This window comes from Cebus imitator, unplaced genomic scaffold (assembly GCF_001604975.1).
Source record: "Cebus imitator isolate Cc_AM_T3 unplaced genomic scaffold, Cebus_imitator-1.0 Scaffold1, whole genome shotgun sequence".
NCBI lineage: Eukaryota > Metazoa > Chordata > Mammalia > Primates > Cebidae > Cebus > Cebus imitator.
Window position 1 is genome coordinate 10,521,603 of NW_016107316.1, and position 12,093 is coordinate 10,533,695.

The 12,093-nt window shown below is 34.1% G+C and overlaps 1 long non-coding RNA gene across 1 annotated transcript in view; it reads right to left on the reverse strand.

Annotated features, from left to right (window-relative positions):
• Positions 1–728: 728 nt before the first annotated feature.
• LOC108302609 overlaps positions 729–12,093 on the reverse strand; it is a 60,118-nt gene continuing 48,753 nt past the window's right edge. Inside the window, exons 3-4 of the long non-coding RNA XR_005199712.1 lie at positions 1,687–1,806; positions 729–981 (exon numbers count right to left, since the gene is read on the reverse strand). This is a non-coding gene — a long non-coding RNA (uncharacterized LOC108302609). The remainder of the gene's footprint in view (positions 982–1,686; positions 1,807–12,093) is intronic.

The following is a 12,093-nucleotide window of genomic DNA, read 5'->3' on the forward strand; positions in this document are numbered from 1 at the left end:
GCCAGATTTAATGCTTTAATGCAGAGAACTAACCAGGAGGAACAAACTTCTTCTAGTATAATTCCATTTCTTTTTTTCTATTTCAAGAGGAGGGTATACTTCTGTTTTTATATATATTTTTGTATTTATTCTTTATTCCTTTCTGCTCTTAGCTCTTCAGTTATTCTCTTTCTCATTAGTGGTTTTCCTTATACATTAGGTGATTCCTGGATGCCGCTTCCTTCTTCTCCCTTCTCATAGTTGAGATTCCCTGCTCATCTGATTACATATACTGTTTCTGTATTGTGCAACTAGTTCTGATATTTTGCAAAAAAAGGCAGAGCATTCTAAAGACAGGGCTGAACATAGGGACGCTAGTATAAAGCTCCTTCCTGCTTGTAATAAATCTCTTGAATAATATCTCATGGAATGTGTCTCTCTGGTCTCTGAGCTGGCACCAGAATGCTCATATCTGTGAGCCCAATTTCTCTGCCTAGACACCCCTTGCCTGCAACCTCCCTTCTCTGTGATTCTTTGTGGTCACTCAGAGTTTCTGATTTCAAAATATCAGAGGAGAGTTCTGCAGTTCTGATCAGCAGGCCAAACAATTGATTTTTTTCCTTTATATGCCTCACTTACTGACCATTAAAAAGGGGATGGGTGAACAGGAAATTTACCCTTGACATTTAAAAATGTACCTTGAGATGATTTCCAAAGAAATGAGCACTCTTACTAAATAGACTATTTTGTTTTCCTTTTAGAGGTAAGCTACATCCGGTTCTTAAAGGTATGTATACAATGGCCTTCTCTGTCTCCCTGTTACAGTTTTTAGTTCTGGAGGACTTCTCAAAACCTCTCTCCACTGGTGTCCTCATGTGTCTCTGAGTGATTAAGAACATTGGCTCTAGAGGCAGATCATTTTGAACTTAAATCTCAGGTCTTCCTTTAACTCATTATATGGCCTCGTGCAGGTCACTAACCACTCTGCTTTAGTTTTCTCATCTGTTAATTGGAAAAGAAAATATGTCAGTGCCTACGGTATAGGCTTTTTGTGATGATAAAGTATGAAAATGCATGAAAACTGCTTAAAACTGATCAAAGTGTGACAATTGCCCTAGAAATGTAGATGCACTTTTATTTTTTATGAAAGACAAAGAGGGGGTTAAAATCATGTATTAGTATCTAAATAAAATGCCAAATAATTTTAAATGCAATAAAATTTTTATTTTCATTGAGAAAATCTTACATATAAAATATACATAAAACATGATGAGTAATACTTTACTAACCTGAGAAACTTCACTATGCCTAGTTGTGAAAACCTAAATTATATCCCTTGTATTTAGAAACAAAACACACATACGTGCTCTGCCCTTTAGTACTGAATGGTTGTAGAGCTTGTGGCTATAAGATATTGAACACGAATAGGAATACAATTTCCAGAAGAAATAGCAATTAGAAAACTCAAGAAAATTAACCGTAACTACTTAACTTTAGTAAGAATTCAATAGTGTGTGGATACTAAAAGTAATCAAAAAGAAAATATGAGGACAAAAAAGCCATCCAAAACCAGTAAAAGCATTGAAAAATTCAAAACATTATGGAAAAAAATAAAATATCTAGAAACATAAAGGCAATTTTAGTAAGTCCTTATACGAACCTTGTAAAGATTTTGAGACAGCTTAGTAACTTTTAGAGGGAACATACCTTAGTGGTGACAGAGCCCCAGATTTCTGAATATAGATGGACTGAAGTCAAAACTCATTTTCAACTAACTGCTGAGTGATTGAGGAAAATTATATAACATATCTATGCTTCTTGAATTCTCTGTAAAAATGGTGATAATAACAGTACGTGCCTCATAAGGCTGTTGTGTGAATTAAGCTAATGAGTTACATCAGTCAGCTCAGTGCTTGGCAGAAAGCAGACACTCAAAGAGTTGTAGCTACAGGGTTTTGTTTTTCCTTGTTTTTGTTGTTATGATAGACACCGATGTTGATACACCAATTATTCCAGACTTCATGTGTAGGTCTTAGACTGTCCTATACAAAACTCCTGCAAGACTTGCCAAGATATAGTACTGAAAATGTTACTGAACATTTCATGAGGTCTTCACTTAAATCTCAAAATCATTGACTACACCATTGTTAGTTGAAAATCAAATAAAAATGTAAATAAAAATAAATAAGTCTCCCTACAGAGATTTATAATTGTATACTTACAAAACAGAATTTAAAAATAGGTGTGAAGCTAGAGAAATATTACAGCCCAACATGATAGATAAAAAAATTAAGTTTCTTCATGAGGATCTCAAATATTTATCAATTTATGCAATTTATTCTGACATCTATTTTTACATTCTATTTTGTAAGTAAACAATTATAAATCTCTGTAGGGAGACTTATTTGTTTATTTTATTTTCTGTCTCTATGAATTTGACTAATTTAGATAGCTCATATAAATAATATCATATAGTATTTGATTTTTTTATAACTGGGTCATTTTACTAAAAATAATATTCTCAAGGTTCATCCATGTTGTAGCATGTGACAGATTACCTTTCTGTTTTAGAGCTGGGTAAGATTCCAGTTCTTATTTTGTTTGTCCATTAATACCTTGATGGACATTTGGGATTTGCATCTATAAGCAAGGGCATGCAGATATCTCTTCAAGGCCTGCTTTCAATTCTATTGGATACATACCCAGAAGTAAGATGGCTAGATCATGTGGTGATTCTATTTTTAATTGTCGGAAGAACTGTCATACTATTCCATAGCAGTTGCACCATTTTGCAAGCCCATTAACAGCATACAAGGGTTCCAGTTTCTCCACATACTCACCAACATTTGTTAGTTTCTGGTTTCTGCTTTGCTTTCAATTAAGCTGTCTTCATAAGTTTGAGGTAATACCTCATTGTGGTTTTGATTTACATTTAATAATTTTCGAAGTTATCTTCTCATATGCTTGTTGGCTCCTTTATGTATCTTTGAACTTGTCAAAATGTTTAGAATTAACATGTACTACTTTTATATCATATAAACATAACTGGTATCAGTTTTATGACAGCAAGAGTAAAGAAGCTTCCTTCTTCTAGTCCTTCAAATATCCATCTGTGAAATAAGGAGGACAGACTAGCTAATAATCCCATCTGTGATTTTTTTAATAAAGGAAATATGTCCTGATTCCTATTACTATTGTAAAGATAGTATTTATAAATTTCCTGAATTTTACAATTATTCTGAAAGGAAAAGGCAGGTAGGTAAATAAATGACTTGGTGATGATTTTTCAGCATTTATTCTCTTATTTAATATTTCTAGAGCTCCAACTTTGTGGTAGGCATTGAACCGGGGGCCAAGAATGGAAACATAATGCAGTCTGGATTTTGCCTTGTTAAGTTTCAAGTCTATCTGGGGAGGCAGACTTGTGCGTAAATAATTACAATGAGGCTTGAAGTTGACATAGTACATGTATAAATAAGGTTTATTGGTGCTGCAAAGGAGAGGACATCTGCTTCTAAGTTGCTAAAAATATAAAGATTCATCTAATAGTCAGAAAAGGGTCATAATGGTTTTCCCCCAGACCTTGTTGTTTACAAAATCTGTGACATTTAAACTTAGTGAGAAGAAATTTAATATTCACCAGCAAAGACAAAGCAGAATGTCCATGAGCATTTAACCATTACATTTTCTTTTAAACTAACAAATGGCTAAACTGTTTTCTATTCAATCAAATGGTATTTTAGAAATTGTGGTCTACACAAAGGATGTCTCTTGCTGGGCAGAGTAATATAATACATTCTATGTGGAGTAGGAAACTTTAATGATATATGCAGTTTTGTTATTAAAACTGAGTTATATATTTTGCTCTGCTCTGGAAAATTGTGACCCAGTATAACATATCTTCACATTGTTTATAACTTGAGGAAAATCAACATTTTGGGTTTCCAGTTCACACAGTAGGAATTACATTTGTTTTGGCCAAATATAATTTATATAACTGCAAGGAACAACAAAACATGAACTCTACAGTGTTTTCTTACCTAAAAATAATATAGACCTTGTAAAATGGAAAAGATTATTATTATAAAGAAAAAGACAGTAACTTAAAAGGCTGAAGCTCATTTTACAATACTTTTTAATGCCTGTGCAAATAGGCAGACACCTGTGTCCCCATTTTTCTTGACCCCAGCCACAGGAGTGGGATTCCACATGGTAATAAATAACTTTGCAAGTAAAACTTTGAAATATAATTTGCTTGAATAAGCCCAGTCTTTCCATGTCCAAAGTCATTTTCAATATGACTTCTTAAAACGATTCAGTACTCTTTAGTGCTCTGCCTACAAAGATTTGTTTGTAGGTGCTAAAAGCATCTGCTCCATCTTATTAATATAAGAACCCCAGTTAGTGAAGGGGCCATTATGGATTTAAGAGTTGAAAATGAATGAATGAATTAATTAATTAATTAATGGGTATTTGTCATTAAAGTCAACTAGCCTATTCAGAAATTGACTTTATTCCTTCATTATCATAATAAAAATATGATCCCATTCTCAAAGATATGGGAATAAGATTTAAAAAATATTCAAATTTCTTTTGATGAGACATATGCAAGAGTCAATTGAATGACTATTATTAACCTATTGAATGCATATTATTAAACTGCTGATTGCAAAATCAATCACACAAGTAGAAAAAAATAGTAACATTTTGGGGGCAAGTATTTTGTTCAGGAACTAGTTCATTGTATCCTATTTAATCCTCTAAAGTCTAACAATTCCATGAAGATGGCAGAATCATGATCTTACATGTGAAGAAGCGAAGGCTCATACATCTTTTGTGATGTGTTCCAAACCACATGGCCAAGTGAGTAATGGAGTTGACCCCAGACTACAAGTCTTATGATTCTACACACCATACTCTTTCTACTGCACCACTGAGAATTTACTGAGTGAAAACTACAGGGTAGTACCAGTCACAGCATAATCAGATGGCTGATACATCTAACATTCCTACTTGCTAACTCTGGTGTAATTTTTGACTTGTTTTTTTTAAACCCTATTATCTGCTTTTAAATGGAATTTAAATTGCATTCAATATTATTAGTGTTTGTACTTGTATTAATTTTTCTAAAGCAATACATTTTTAATCTTTATTTAGAGAGACATTCCTAAGGCATCCTAAATGATGCTGACTTGCTTCTCAAGAGAGGACATGAGTCCATTTTACTTTTAAAAAGTCTGTAGCTTCCTCAGGCGTTGAATCATCTGGCTTGGGGCCAGACACTAGAGGGTGCTTTAGAAATATTATTTGATGATGAACTCGGATGTTGGCCACTTGCTTTCCAGAATTCACTCCTGTAAATCATGGCTTTGAAAACTTGTCAGTATTTTGCTTTTTCTTTTGTGCATTTCTTCAAAGGGAGAAGGAATGTCTGAAAAGTAAATATTCAACAGTCATAACTACATCCCAAGGAGGGTGGAATAAAAAATATTATAGATACTTATAGATATATAAATCTTTCTGTGAGATAAAAAGAGAACCCTGTGGATAACTCACAAAGATCCTACTGGAACTTTATCAGTTGGCAGGGCTTTGTCAGAAGAAAGTGGATTTGTGAGGGGACAGGAGAACATGTGTTTCTCCCCATTCCACACCCTCCTTTTCTGGAAGCTTGCTGTAAACAACCACTCACATTTGTAGGAGACATTTCATTTTTTTAAAGAGGCACTTTTACACATATTACCCCAAGGGATATTTACAACAACCTATGTGGTGAGCATTACTATTTTTATTCTATAGATAAAACAAAAACAAATAACAGGTTTAGTGATAATAATTAACTCACGTACATCCAGAAAGCAAATTGGCAGAAAAAGAATTTAATGATAGGACTTTATTCTACAATGTGCAGCAACCTCATCATTTTTTCATATATGTTTGATGTAACTATATTTCATTCTTTTCACCTTCATATTTTGTCACCAAATATGTCCTTCTTCTATTTTTATTCTTTTATTTTCTCTTTGTCCTCAAAACTTAAGAAAATAAATAAGTAAAATAAAACACATGAACAAAGAAGAAAAACCAGAAGTCATGAAATATAAAGATTTCATGTCTCCCCTGACCTCAAAAAAATAGCATAACCTGCTACTAGAGCTAAACAAACAAACAAACAAAGTCCTCAGAGGACTTACATTTTGAACTCAGCAACTGACAATTTTTTAAGGCTTATCTGCTCACATAGGCTGTGTTTAAATGGCTGCATATTCATTGCATGTAATTCTTGTCGCTGAAGCAGAGCTCTGAGTGAAGCACAGCTGAGGCACAAAGTGTGCTCTCAGATTCCAGGGGAGTCAAAGCTCTCACTGGGAAGATTTAAAAAGGCTTCTTAAGAGAAAAGGAAACAATCCTTTATTCTAGACATATTCATTTTCTATGACAATAGGATTTCAAAAGAACACTTGAGCTTTGGTAATAGCAAAACCCCCAAGTCAGTGAAGCTCAGAATATGTGCAGAAAACAATAAATATTTAACTTATTGGTGGCTCACTTGCCTGAGGAGACCATGAAGAGAAGAGCCTGGAAAGCAAGCTTTGAACTGTGCTTTAGAGCAGATCTATCTCAGAGCTTTCTGAGCCGGTAGAAACATCAGCGTCATCCACCAATAGTAGCCATGGGCCATGTGTGGCTATTGGGCACTTGAAAGGTGATTGGTTTGAATAAAAAACTGCAAGTTTAATTTAATTTTAATATTAATCTAAAAGCCAGATGTGACTAGGGGCTCCCATTTTGGACAGTGCCAATCAAGAAAGATTTGAATTATAGAGTGACAGATTATTACAAAATTATAGATCTACCCACGGGAAGCAGACACCGACTGAAGAAGAGAGATGAACGCAGAGAACCTGAAGAGGCCAACGTAAGAAAAGTATAAGATAGATGAATTGAAAACTGGGATTAAAGAAGATGCCAAGGTTGTAACTGACAAATTTGTGAACTGCTGACTTCAAAATGCAACTTACACTCATTTAGTTGCTATGAAAAAGTTTGTTCTCCATCAAATTATGGATTTCCAATGTCAAAGTGATGTCCATATTTTCACCTCTCAGTCAACATCCAGAACCCAGCATCATGCCTTACACAAATATATGTTGTGCATGTGATAATTTCTGACAAACGCAACCATAGCTCTGTGTTAATGTTACAGTTAAATTAAATATCTAAGATGGATGAAAGCGGCAAGAGTTGGATATAGTGAATATTCACTCATTTAAACACACATATGTAAGCAGGTAAACCTTTAAAAAAGTATTGTTTTTTCTTTATGTATGTAAATATGTGTGCGTGTTTGCAGGTGTGTATTGGTTTATTCTCTCTCAAATTTCTATCTCCAAAGCACTTGGAATTAAAATACATTATCTGTATTATTTTAAACCCATAAGAAACAATGTTCTTATTTCAGCTTCATTAGATTCTTAATTATGGATAAGGTATTCTGTAAAGTTAGCCAGTGTTCACTCCTTCATTCTATGAACTAAAATGATTGTTAAAATAAAAACAGAAATTGTTCAAAATAAAAACAGAAAATTGGACTTCTCCAACTGTAAGGAGTCTATTCCCCAAAGGTTTAGGATCAAAATATTGAAATCACAAATAAAATCTCACACTAAACTTAGTAAAAAAAAAAAGTTTTCCTATAATATTTTGCATAAGAGCAAAGAAAAAGAATAAAACAGTAGCAGCAATAGCAATGTAAGATCTCACCTTCAACGCAACCATTCTAATCACTAAAATGTCTGTATCCACAAATGGACTTCTCACTTGGCTGACTTCTCAAATAAATCTTAAATTGTTTATGGGTCAGTAAATCCTTATGTGAAGACATTCTGGGGATGAATAGTCACCAAATAACTTCCATGAAGTGTGTTATGGGCCAATAGTCACTCAGTGACTGGGCTTCCCTTCTGCATGCTCATATGATATGAGCAAATGCACAGGTAGAGTTTCAGAAAACAAACAAACAAACAAACATTGATAAATTACTTTTTCCTTCATGTTCATTCAAACGATGCCTGGGCTAACTATGTTTGATGAACCCAGAGTGGATTTATCCAGTTCTCCAAGCAAGGGCTATGGGTATTCTATCTCTCTAAAAGTCTCATTTTGGAGAATCCTCAATTCATCAATAACCCCTACAGCTATTACCAAAACCTTCCCCCTCCTTTTTTTAAACCTGAAAAGAAAGCGAAGCCCAGCTGGTGAGGGTTATTGGTTATCTTTGAAGACTGAACTATAGAGATTTGTATTCTTATGCATTCTTTGTCTCACTACAATAGAAATCCTTGAACATCCAGGGATATTATGCTTTAGCATCTTAATCCTCTTAAAAACTCATTTGCATTATCCAACATTTATTTGAAATGTTGGCCCCAGAACTTTGAAAATGGTTTTAGGCCTGGATCTTCCATTTTAACTTTATTGTGTTTTTAAGACTCATTTTTGAGTTTTCTTACACATACACAATGATCCTACATTTTTCTACATATATATTTGAATATACACAATCAGCCCTATAAACTCAGGAAAATAAAGCAGTTATTGATATTAATGTATTAATTAATGAATTATCATTCATTCAGAGAATCCTGAGATCTTAAAATTAAAATGGACCTTAAAGGAAGCAACCTTAAACCGTTCTTACAAACGACTGTACTATTACAAGTCCTGAATGCCTGGAATCAGAAATGGGAAGAATGCTTCCTTGTTCATGTTTTGCTCCTTTTATTTTTTTTCCAAATGTCCAAGTAGCCAAGTCTCTGGTATGTATCATAAGAACAGTCAATTTTCAGAATGAAGTCAAGTGAAAAGTATGCAGATGGCAGTGTAAATGTTAGGAAATTTTGGGGAGAAATATGCCAACTATGTGCTGTTTTGTTACAGTAACTATAGAACCATCTCTCTAATGCCACGGACAAGACCCTTGCCAGATGGAATACCCTATTTATAACCCTATTGGGAAGAGGAAATGGTGCCAGGAACAAGATAAAACTATTATCTGTATTAAGAAAAATACTTAAAAGCCTGTTTGCATTGGAAAATAAATGTTAGTGGTTAAGAAAGAAAAAATAATGGAAGTTGTAGATCTGGATGTTGAAACCTGCTGCAAGACTATTAATTAGTCATCATCTTATCTTTACTGCCATGTCTCTGCCAACTTACCTGTTTGAAGTCATAAAGGGAGCTCATAAATGAACTCTTTGGGAGATACGTAGAAAATAAACAATTTCCCCCACTGGGTAAATAGTTAAGAAATCTCCCTGGGCCCATATGTTTTCCCCCTGTTGGCACTGTTGACTCAGTGCCCATGTGGGATGTACTCCCAAACTATCCTGCTGCTGGCAGTGTTTCCAATGCCAAGTAATTAGCCTGCAGTCCCAGAGACAAAGAAAAAATAGCCAAGTCCAAGGAAGTGTCATGAGCATATGGACCCTAGTCACAAGAGTGTCACACTGGGAGGGGCTTGGACATATGCCATGGGCTGTTTCAGGACATATGCCATGGGCTGCCACCCCAAACTATTCCCTCTTCCCCAGGACCCAGGGGAATAGCTTGTTGAATAAACAAGAGACTGAGAGAGTGGCTGAACTGGCACCAGGCCAACATCCCTTGCCTTCCCCACTGAATCAATGAAAACTTGGCATATACTACGTTATCAAGGAGCAGGGAAGCCTGAAGGCATAATCTCGTTGTCTCTTCTGTGTTTTGTCACTTTGTCTTTTCTCCATCTACTTATCTGACTTGGTAGAATACAAACACTATATCATTTGCAATCAGACAGAATAAGGGTTGATCCCTGGCTCTTTTGCTAGCTCTGCCTCTAAAGGAAAAAAAAAAGTAACTAACATAAGTCTCAGTTTCTTTTCAGTAAATGATATCTACCTTACTGGTTTGTGGAAAGGCTTAAAAAGGTGATATGTAAAATGCTTTGCACCGTTTCTAGTTTCTAGCACATGGTAGGCAATAAATGTGAACTTGTGTATGGCTAGAGGCACACATTAAACACTGGATAGTCCAGTTAATTACTTCATAATATTATTTAATAATCAAATACATTTATTGAGTTATAATATAGAATATTGTCCTGTAATTATGTATTTATTAAAATAATCTAATTAACCCTATCAAAATTTCTAAAAATTCTGTAAATAATTATATGTAATTATTTAAGGCATAATTTCCATGTATTATGTATTTTATACAAACACATTACATATATCACATTATATATTGTATGTTTTATATATCATATGTTATAGCTTGTATTACATATTATGAATTTGTATGTGTCATGTATATGTCACATATGTATCACATTTAATATAGTGTATATTTATTTGTACTATTATCAATTTATGTTTACATCAATTACAAATTGTGATATGTAAGCTTATCATTTCATGTAAATAACTTAAAAAAATAAAAACAATAATCATATGATTAGTATACTATACATTAGGGACATATTAGATTGTCATACAGAGAATCAGATATAATTATTAAAAATAACACGATTTTTTACTGTCATATATGCTATTTATATAAGTATAGGTGTAAACATGCACACACAGATTTAGTTATTTAATGACCTTCAGTGTACTTAAGCCACAATTCTTCTGGTTTAGAATTATCAAAAGGGAAAGAGGTGAAATGTCATGGGAAAACCATGTGTCTGAGTGAGAAAAGTGTCAATCGAGGCCCTGACAGGTGTGTGACCCTGGGCATGCCATTCACCCTCTCTGAATCCTTATTTTCTTACTCTAGTAAAAAGGGGAGGGAAAATTTACAGACTTAAATCGAAAAATATATGAAAAATATGCCACACAATGGTTAGCTCATAATTAATCAATGAGTGGTAGATGTCTTGATTACCAAAAACTAATTATCAGTGTTGTTTTTAATGGAAGTCTCAGAAATAACATTTGAAAAGCAGCCTTTCACTTACTGAGGATTTCTACATGCAGAGCTGGCTACTGCGATTTCTGTTTTGCTTGGGCCTCATTTGGAGAACAGGGCCAGTTGTTCTCACTTTCTAGTGGTTGGAGAATATTCAAACTGATATCCCTTGTGGGGTAAGATCTTGGGGACAAATATTTCTTCTATTTCAAGGTTTCTTAAATTTCACATATAATTTTAAAAAGCAAATAAGCCCCTTAATTGCTTCGTTAAGCTAGTCAACACTAATTAAGAAAAGTCAAGTGGAAAAATATTAGAAACTTCTGTGCTTCACTTTAAGCCTCTTCTCTTTCACACAGAATATGTTTTGCTTTGCTGAGGAAAGGGAGTTTGTGATTTTCTGTGATAGAACCCACTCTGACCTCCTGGGTTCTGAGCTTGAAATTGAGCTTCAGTCTTTGGGGGTTGATCCTGTTTATTACTGGTGAAACATGATTTCCAAACCCCATAAAAAAATGCCTAAGTGCCTTGTAAAGTAGCACAGGGGGTAACCCAAACTATTTTGATGAGTTAGAATTCAGCAAGCTTAAAACATCAGTTTCTTCTCCTTTAATACAACATAGGAACTTAAGAACAGTGAGCAAGGGATCCCATGAGGTAGCTCAGCCTCAGAGTGGGAGCTCATATGTGAACATGTGCATGTATTATGCACGTGTGTCTGCACCTTTGTATGTGTTTGTGCATCTCTGGGCACATATGTGGTGTTGAGTGTGCAGTAGAAAGCTTCTAGTTGTCTGCAAGACAGATAGGTTCTAAATTTAGCCTTTTGCTCTTCTTCAAACATTGGGGCAGTTATTTGTCTTAGTTCTTCTGAAGCCTATTTATTTATTTTTTTACATCAACTGGGTAATTTACTGACTAATTTGTCCCTTTTGCACAATTTTTGGGTTTCTTAAAATGCCATTTTATATTTTAATTTTACTAATACATATATACATATATATATATATATGGTTCACTAAAAACAATTACATCATATGTCTTTATTAATTCCTTGTTATTTCTTGTTTTGATTTATGATTTTTACTGAAAATGTGTTCTACTGAGGAGGGGTCATTAAAAAGCATTCCCCATTTGGTTTTTTTTTTCTTTTTTTTTTTT